Below are 8937 nucleotides of genomic sequence, written 5' to 3'. Positions count from 1 at the left end.
AAGCTCAATCAGGGTATCACAGGAGGAAAATCAGTGTTTTAATGTCTAAACTGTAAACTGCTGCTGTTTTGCAGCCTTAGCATAATCATCAACAGGTAATCTTGTATTGGCTAAATGTGTTGTAATCTATTGATACTGGTCAGGCCTGATATGACTAAGGAAACAAGCCTCATATCAGTTAAATGTGGGCCAGAGGTCACTGCTGCTTTGTGTGCTTAATGTTTCTGCTGCTTCTGCTCTCAGTGAGCAGCTCTCTGAGGCTGCCGTGGCTCAACAGTGTGGAGCTGGCAGCTCCGCGCAGATAAGTGAGTATATACCCCAGGGGGCCAGAGACAGCCAAACCCTCAGTGGATAAGAAGTGTCTGTGCTGTCAGCTTTGGTTCCCAGCGTGGCCTCTCCTACTTGGTCGCCCCTCCCGCCCCCACTGAGCCCCTCCCTGGCCCTTTGTGTGTGGACCCTGCTCCCTGTGGACTTGCCGCTCTCTGGCCTTTCACATGCGACTGTGTCCAATCACCCTGCTCACCCCCCTCTGAACCCAGAGCCTCTGTCTCCATCTCCAACCAACTCCTGACCCTGAGAGAGAGAGAATGAGTGAGAGTGAGAGAGCGAGAAAGAGAGAAGACCCAAGATAAAATGACTCATCTGTAATCATAAAGATTAGGGAAAAAGTGGGAGAGAATCATCTAATAATAATAGTTTATAAAGGGTTGAAACTGTACAACTCAGGTATTGTAAATAATTACAGTTATTTATGATTAATAAGTATCTAAGAATTCTTTATAGTCAGCAATAAGAGATAACAAAAAACTTTTGAGTTACCAGGTTGTGAGAGAACATTTCAATAGGTGTATGTTCTCCGCTCTCATGCCTTGCAGTTATCCATGACCATAATAAAGGGTTCTTCCACCACATTAATCCATCAAATCTGCAGTTCAATAGTAGTTCAACTGTTAGACCAAGATATGTAAATAACTGTAATAACAATGATCTAACTAAAGCTGTTTATTGCAATCTATAAGGTCTTTATGTGTGTCTGACTGGAAACTGAGACTGAAAAGTGACTTGACAGCATGTAGAGAAAAGAAAAACAAAGTAGAAACGAAAATTATATTCCACAATGACAGAAAACTGGCTCTGTTAGCAGTAAATTAAAAGGAAAAAAAGGACAGTCCAACTCCTGTTAGTGAAAACAGAGATGAGGCATCCGTCCTTCATCAGTCCCGTCTCCACCACCTCCTTCATGTTGTTTTCCTTCTCCTCCTGTGTCAGAGGTTTGCTGGTTTGTTGGCTTTGGCCCTGACCGCCTGAAGGCCCTCACTGGGTCGACCCAGCCTCGGGAGGATTGGATCACACCTTCCATGTAAGTCAGCTGTCAGATGGTGAGCTGCACCTGCTGTCTGAAGCAGGGTGGGCCCGCCGCTGCCGCCGCCACCACCACCCGGCCAACGCTGGAGCACATAATTACTGCCTCAAAGATGATTATGCTGTTTACTCATGGCCATACGCACAACAGATGACTGTGTCTCGCTCGCAGCTCCCCCACCACCCCCACCCTCCCTGGCCCCCACCTCTCTGTGAAGGCATTTCACCTAGCGATGAGGAAACGGCTGCAGCCAACCAACATTCAGACCATCCAACCAACAGGTCTGATGCCAGAAATGACCCGTAGCTATTAGCTGTTCAAACACCCCCCTCCCACATAACTTTAATTCAATTCAATGGGCCCAGTGAGAGCTGGTTTAATCTACAAGGAACAGTGTATTCCACTGAAAAAAAGAGACCTGCCTTTGTGGCTTTGAGGCAGTTTGTGCAGTAGATTAAACTGTCACAGAGAGATAGGCTCACTCACTCAGAGAAGTGGCTAGCTTAGTATTTTAGTGTGTTCAGTAAAGAAAAAAAAAACAGCTTGATAGGCTGTGCAGGAAGAAAAAAAAACTACCTTGTTAAAAATTCTGTACGTATGTAAATACTATATTCATTAATACAGTGGGTGTTAACTTTATTCTGACTTGGGTGGTTATTCATAATATGAATCCTTGGTGCTTATGTCTGCACTGATGTCAGTTATTTGGAACAATGTTTCTGAAAACATAATTAGTTCTGTTTACACTTTTTCTTATGATGGTCACCTGCCTGCATGAGATAACAGTTTAGAGTTCACAATAAATCTTGTTATTTCATCCATCTTGCTTATCAATTTAAAACTGTACAGTGAAATAAAAAAAAAACATCTGTGATTTTTATTATGATTTGGTTATTTCATTGATGTATGTAGAAATTTTTATTGTGTAACTTTATACATTTGTTATTAAATTAAATTTAGATAAATTAAATAAGTGAACATTCTAATGTGGTAAATCGAAGTAAGAAAATACTATTATTATCATTAACAGCAGTGATTAGCCGTCATTAAAGCCCTTACTGCGGTGTAAATGTTCAGGTGGGTTTACCTTCACATCCTGATTATTGTAGCTTCACAGGTAAGTGTGCGCAGAGGAGGAAGGAGGAAGTTTTTTTTCTCGTTAGATCGTACAACTTGTTAATGCACAGTCTATATGGGTAACACCACCCCCCCCTCACCTCTCTCCCTCCTTCCCTCCCTCCCCTCTCCAGGAGCCGTATTGAGCTGTGGGGCTGGGACATTCCTGGTTTGACGACCAGCCTCGCCGCTGCCATGATTTGCTGAGCAATTCGACACTGGCTTCAAAGACGCGTGTGTAGAAGAAGCAGCGGTAGAGACGGAGACCGAGAAACGAGGGAGAAGTTACAATAACGGGTTAGACAGACAGACAGACAGATAGTGTGTGTGAGCGGACCAAGCCGGGACGTAACGCTTTTATCCAAACACACGGACTGCGAAACTTCGTAGGAGAAAAACTCTCCACCACCTCAGCTCGAGTTTAGACCAGGAGAGTTGACGCACCTTGAGTCCGAAGCCTGCGCTGCTCTGCGGGTCTGAAAACTCTCTTCTCCCCCCTCCACCTCCGGCTGTTTTCATGTTTCTCCCGTCGTCTCGCACTTTTAGCCCGTGTCTAATGGAGGGCCCCGTACGGATTTGCCACCAGAAGAATGCGTCTTGCTGCTAACTCACCGGACGGCTCTCAGCTTCTGTCCTCCTGCACGAGAGGTAAGGACGGACGGAGGGGAGACAGAAAGGGAAGTCCCGGGCCGGCTGGCTGCCTGGCTGGCTGGCTGGGAGAAGGGCTGGGGGAGGCTCTCGGTATGCGCACCAGGCCAGCTGGGCTTCTCTGGAAAAAACAAACCAAAAAGAGGTGACGGTAAAGGGGAGAGTTTCAGAGCGCCGGTGTATCTGTTTCTCAAACATTTCCGTGCTTTCTTAACTTTGTGGTGAAAGCGGAGACCAGCGGTGTGGCAGTCTGTTAAACGGGGGCACCCGTGTACGGAAATTAATATTATGTGTGTGTATCCATGAATGAACTGTCCAGTTTATAGACTATAACTACTCCATCTCTACATAATTACATTTATAGCCTACGTTACATTCACTACAAGACGTGCATTAGACCTCATTACAGTGACACTTGATAAGTGATTTTTCTACTCTAGTTTGGATGAAGTGTCTGATGTTCTACTATAGTTTACAACTGTTGACGTCAGAATTCATCTTTGTTAGATTAAAATCTGCAGACAGAAAAAAAAAATCCTCATATAAGACTGAGCAGCATAAAACCATGCTTTTTATTTTATTTTATTTATTTTTTTATTTTTTGCCAAAATGCATCAAAACCCTCCAAAACCACGTTATTATTATTCAGCAATTATCTGTATTCTGACACAGCTCAGCTCTGTTGGCTGTGAGGTGAATGAAATCCAAGAAAAATGCCTAAATATTTGTTTGGTAAACAGCTCTGGACAGCAGCGACACTTGAACATCCCAGTTGAAAACAGATGGCCTGCGGGCTGCCTTTCTGCTTTGAAAGATGAAAGAACATTTTTAGAAATGGCAAATATGTCCCTGGGTTGACACATTGGTGTCACAGTCATAAAAGGTGAAAATGGGCTTGGATATGTGAAGCATGACTTTGTTCTAAAGTAATACTTTTTTTTAATATGGGTCCACCTTAAGAGCCAACTTTCTGCCACATTTACCACTGTGCAGGAACATGGTGGCTTAGACTAATATTTGAAGATTTTTTTTCTCTCTCTCTCTCACTCTCCAAAGACAGAGAGTCTTTATTGTTTTAGATGAATTCCCCGAGGGTGTCATAAATGTTGGTTTGGTAGATCCGTGTTAGTATAGCTCTAAAATTTGGCAAGTGTACAAATCACTGTGCAAAGCAAACAACAGTAACTGTTCCTGCCTGCTTGAATGAAGGTGATGTTGTTTACTGATTGAGAAAGTGTTTTTTTAAAACTTTTTTTTCCCCATTTTGGATAAATGATTACCTACTCAAATGGTAAAAACACTAGAGGCAAAGGGGAATCTTTAAAAACTCTGCCAGCAGAAAAGAAGCTGAGGTGTGACTGTTGCCTGATCGAGATCATCAAACAGCTTGCGCTTTGTGCTTATGTCAACTTCACATGTTTCTCTGGTGCCTCACTCTTCCTCTTGATGTGGAAAATGTTTTCAAATTAAGAAAAAAAGTTTATTTGTCAAACAAAGTCACTGCTAACAGCTCAGGACTGAGTGTGCAGTTGTGTGCATGAGCTTATCCTACTCGTCTTGGTGTGTTGTGTTCTGCTCCGCTGCATTTCAGGAACTTTGAGGATGACACTGTAAAATATATAGCCTTAGTCAAACTTTTTGGGAAACTATAAGATTAATCCACATCATTAAAACTGTTTTTTTTTTTTTTAAATTTTAATACAAATAAGTGAAGTTAGTCTTGTCATTTGTTGCCAAACAACATTAATTTGCAACATACATGATACACATATGTAATGCTGATAAAAATTTAAGATGCAACATAAATGTTGAGGACTGTAAGATAACTGTAGGTGAGGTTTTTGCAAGTGCATTTCAGAGCAGAAATAAAATGGATGACGGAGTAAAAGTGATGGTAATGATGTGACTGCGGAGACAAGTTCGTCACTTTTTTCCCCGTCAAGTCATTTCCTCTGTCTGCTGCTCACCCCTATCATCAGAGCTTCACAGCGACTTTTGTTACATAGGGGCAACTCTTAGAAAACTGCACACTTAAAAGTTATTGAGAACAAAGTCCCGAATCCCTCTCAAATGCATGACATCCAGTCAGTGGGACACACATGGCTGCTCTCAGATAAAACACTTTCAAGTTCAAACAGTTGCTCATGCATTGTTGCATCCATGGGGGACAAGAAGACACTTCCGATGGCTTTCAAATCCTTTCAGTGCTCCCCAATATTGGGTGAGCTTTTGACAGGGGCAGGGAGAGATTTGCTCTTTGTGTTTGAGCTTGGACACTGACGGCGTTCACTTTAAAGGAGAGATCCTCTATCAGGTTTTGATACTGAGTCTAGTCCAGTGGGTTTTTTTTTTTTAGTAAGGTGTTGTAGTGTTTCTTTTTGTGGCCACTTTCCTTCATCCTGCCTCATTTTAACTTAATTCACTCCATGATTTCCTTTAATACCTTTCTCCCTCGCTCTAACCACAATGTGTTCTGTGGCTGCACTGCATTCCCGTCAGCCTGTGGAGAAACTGGTCTCTCTGCCTCTTCATCACTGGGTTTTCTCCCTGTAAGTTGGTTTAACACTGAGTCTGTAGAAAGATTATTATTATTATTAGATGTATTTTGAATGACTGACAACCCAAATATGATGTCTACAGATGTGTCTAATGGTAGAAAGATGCTTTTGCTGTCAGTTGTCCTTTGTTGCATGCTGGAAATAGTTTAAAATGGCATCATGCTATCTATATCAAGCCTCTTTTTTTAATGGAAAATGAAAACATGACTCTTTTTTTTAACAACAAAATAGACCTGGAAATCCAAGCCACATTACCAATAGCTCCATGATTTTAAGCTGAACAATAAGACTCGTGGTGTATTTTTATACTGACCATGTTGCTAATGTGTGGGATTTTCCCCAACAGTAACTATGTATTGGGAATGTGATTGAACCAGACAACAACACAGCCTCAGAGTCATTTTTGTGTTTTTGTGACTCGTAGGGAAATTAATAAACCATTAACGGCCCGGCTCTTATCGGGCAGACCCGAACAAAGCACAAACTATGCCATTAAGCGAGTTCGAATAATGTTTGAGCCATTAGGGTGATCGCTAATGATAAACACATGTTTCTGTAGGAGAACTATGTTAAGTGGGCAATTTGAATGTAAGCATGTGTAATGATACCAGCCCCTGCTCTCATAATGGCTCTCTTGATTTTTCTGATGCAGTATTCTAATCACACAACCACATACACCCCAACAATGACAAATGATTGTTGGATGAAGGCAAAACCAGGAAGTGAGGTTATATACAATTAGCCGATTAGCCGATTAACTGGCAACAAAGCTGCTGTGCTACAAAATTTAAGTCATTTTTCCTGCAAAAGTGCCCAACAATCACTGGTACCAACTTCTTAGACATGTGTATATACTATTTTTCTCAGTTTTATGTAATTGTTAATTAAATAGCTTTGGGTTTTTGACAGAACAATTTGGACAAAACAGTTTTTAGATGTCACTTTGGGCTCAGAAAGAGTGATTTCCACTAATCATAATCAGATTATGAAAAAAAAAAAAAACTATTGTCAAATAAAAATGTCAGCTGCAGCCCTTGGTCTAGAGGATGTCAGAGATGGATAAGTGGATGAATGTCTATCTGAGGTGAGTGTGGTGGGAGAGGGTGTGTCTGAATGGGTGACTAAAGTATATTTTGGGCACCTCCCACATTCTCCTGCTTTCTAGGCCATACACATTTGAGGCCGGGCAGCAAACCTCAGCCCTGACCTTAAGCGAATGGAAGTGAATTTAAAACCTAAATCACAGTGTGGTGTGGTTGTTTATTTGGTTTCGCGCCGTGATCTGTCATATTATTGCTCCTTAAGATCAACCTTTGGCCGAGAGAAATGTTCTGAGAGTCGTAAAATGGGAGAAAAATCTGAATTTCAAGCAGCCACCTTATTTTTTCATCATTCTCACAATATTTTGACCGCTGGAATTAAGTCTTACTCATTTTCTAAATCTCTGATGGCTAATCCATTTCAGCTTCTTAGTATAATAAAGTAGAATTTAGTGGACTGTTGTATAGTTGCCATTTGACCCTCCAAGCAACTATTCCCAAACTAAAACCTGGCTTGTTATGAACTCTTGACACATAGCCCTCCTTTTACTCTCATTGCTCAGGGATTGAGTCATACTGCAGCGCTCTTGCCATTTTCTTACGCTGGCCTTTACTCCGTGAGCTTCAGCTCCCATTCGTCAAGGACAGACGCAGAGCTCAGGCTCCATTAGATGGACAGAGGGGAGTTTTGGGCAGCTTGCCAAACAGCCCCCATGTTCAAGGAGCCAGGGGGTGCTGATTGACAACACCCAGCAGCCATGAGCAGGGGGTCGATGGGAAAGATGGGCAGGTCAGAGAAAGAGTTTGAGTTCTTGTGACTGCTGGGTTGGTGAGTGCACCCTGCAGCTGCACTGCTAACAAAAAAAGACTTTACTTTCCACCCTCAGTTTCCCTCCCTAAATTTATTCTAGGGACAAGCTGTGAGTGGAACTGGGTAAATTGAAGGTCTGTTGAAGTAGCCTTGAAGGCAAATGCAGTAGCTGTAGGTGTCATGCCTGTTTACATGAAGCTGTCATTAGTAGCACTTCTTATCTGCTTCGTGCTCACACTGTCATTACTTTAACTACACAGCGCATATGTCTCTCTGTGAAACCCCCTCCCCACTTCTTCTGTGTCCACCCGCCACCCCCCGACTCTGACAGATGATCCAAACAGCCCGGCGCTGACTCGCTGTACTATGCAAGCATGTTACTCCAGGAGGTTACAGATAGGCTGCATGCTTCCTCCGGTACAACTTCTCTGAAATGTCAAAGGTGAGCTGACTGTATCCTGATGTATACACCAGCTTTCAACAGATGGTCGTATTGAGTTTCTAAAAATTCAGAACCTTGAAGGACCTGAAACTGGATAATGACTTTCGAGAGATTTGAGAAATGAAATGAGAAACATCGGGGCGTAATTGTTAAGACAAACAAACAGTTTTTGGAGCAGCAGAAACAGATGTTCCAGCCAGCCACTGAAATGCAGCGGGACAGAGCCGTACAGGCTGGAGATAGGCAGGGCGAGGAGGTCTGCTTCTTCTCCGAAGATGGTTTGTTTTCTGTTAATGTAACTGAAATACAGGCTCCAACTAAATATATATGTCTGTGTTCTCAATATGATAAGGGAATGTAAACCAATACCACACACGTGGCACTTTGAGAAAAAACACAACGTCCAGGCTGCTACAGATAATGAAAATACCTCAGCAGCACATGGTCAAGAGCGGTTTGTGTGACACGTAAGGTCACATGTTGATGGAGACCGTGATTTTTACTGCAGGGAAAAAAATTATGTACTGTTGGCTCACATCATATCTTAGTAGACTTGATGTAAAAGACCAAAAGACTGTGACAGACTGCAAAATAGGTCCCGAGCTGCTTTGAAACACACTGCAAGTCTTTTTTGCCTTATGGTTTGAAGGTTCTTACTTTCTGTAGATGCCTTTTATTATATGCTCATAATCATTTGAGGGAGCGCTTTCTGGCTTGTGTAGCTATAATATATGCGCCTTAAACATATTGGAAAACACCCACATGTACGAGAGAGAACAAAAAGTTCCCCAGGAGGGTTTGACGTGGCATTTTACACAATACTCGCCTCTTTCCAAAAACAACAATTTTTCTCATAATTGTCAAGCAAATACACGATGAGACCCATTGTTCCACAGCCTTGTCTTGTGCAGTTTTCTTAATGATTCCTCAGCCCTAGGGAAGATCTCAGGGACTGAACT

At 42.3% G+C, this 8937-nt stretch overlaps 1 protein-coding gene across 1 annotated transcript in view; it reads left to right on the top strand.

Annotated features, from left to right (window-relative positions):
* Positions 1-2608: 2608 nt before the first annotated feature.
* The window catches only part of cdon (cell adhesion associated, oncogene regulated), a 32087-nt gene continuing 25758 nt past the window's right edge, over positions 2609-8937 (top strand). Inside the window, 1 exon segment of the mRNA XM_018665574.2 lies at positions 2609-3127. The gene's annotated coding sequence lies outside the window, so the exon portion shown is untranslated.

Source organism: Lates calcarifer, linkage group LG21 (assembly GCF_001640805.2).
Source record: "Lates calcarifer isolate ASB-BC8 linkage group LG21, TLL_Latcal_v3, whole genome shotgun sequence".
Taxonomy (NCBI): domain Eukaryota; kingdom Metazoa; phylum Chordata; class Actinopteri; family Centropomidae; genus Lates; species Lates calcarifer.
The sequence above is the reverse complement of the archived record's forward strand: the minus strand, read 5'-3'. Positions and strand labels throughout refer to the sequence as shown.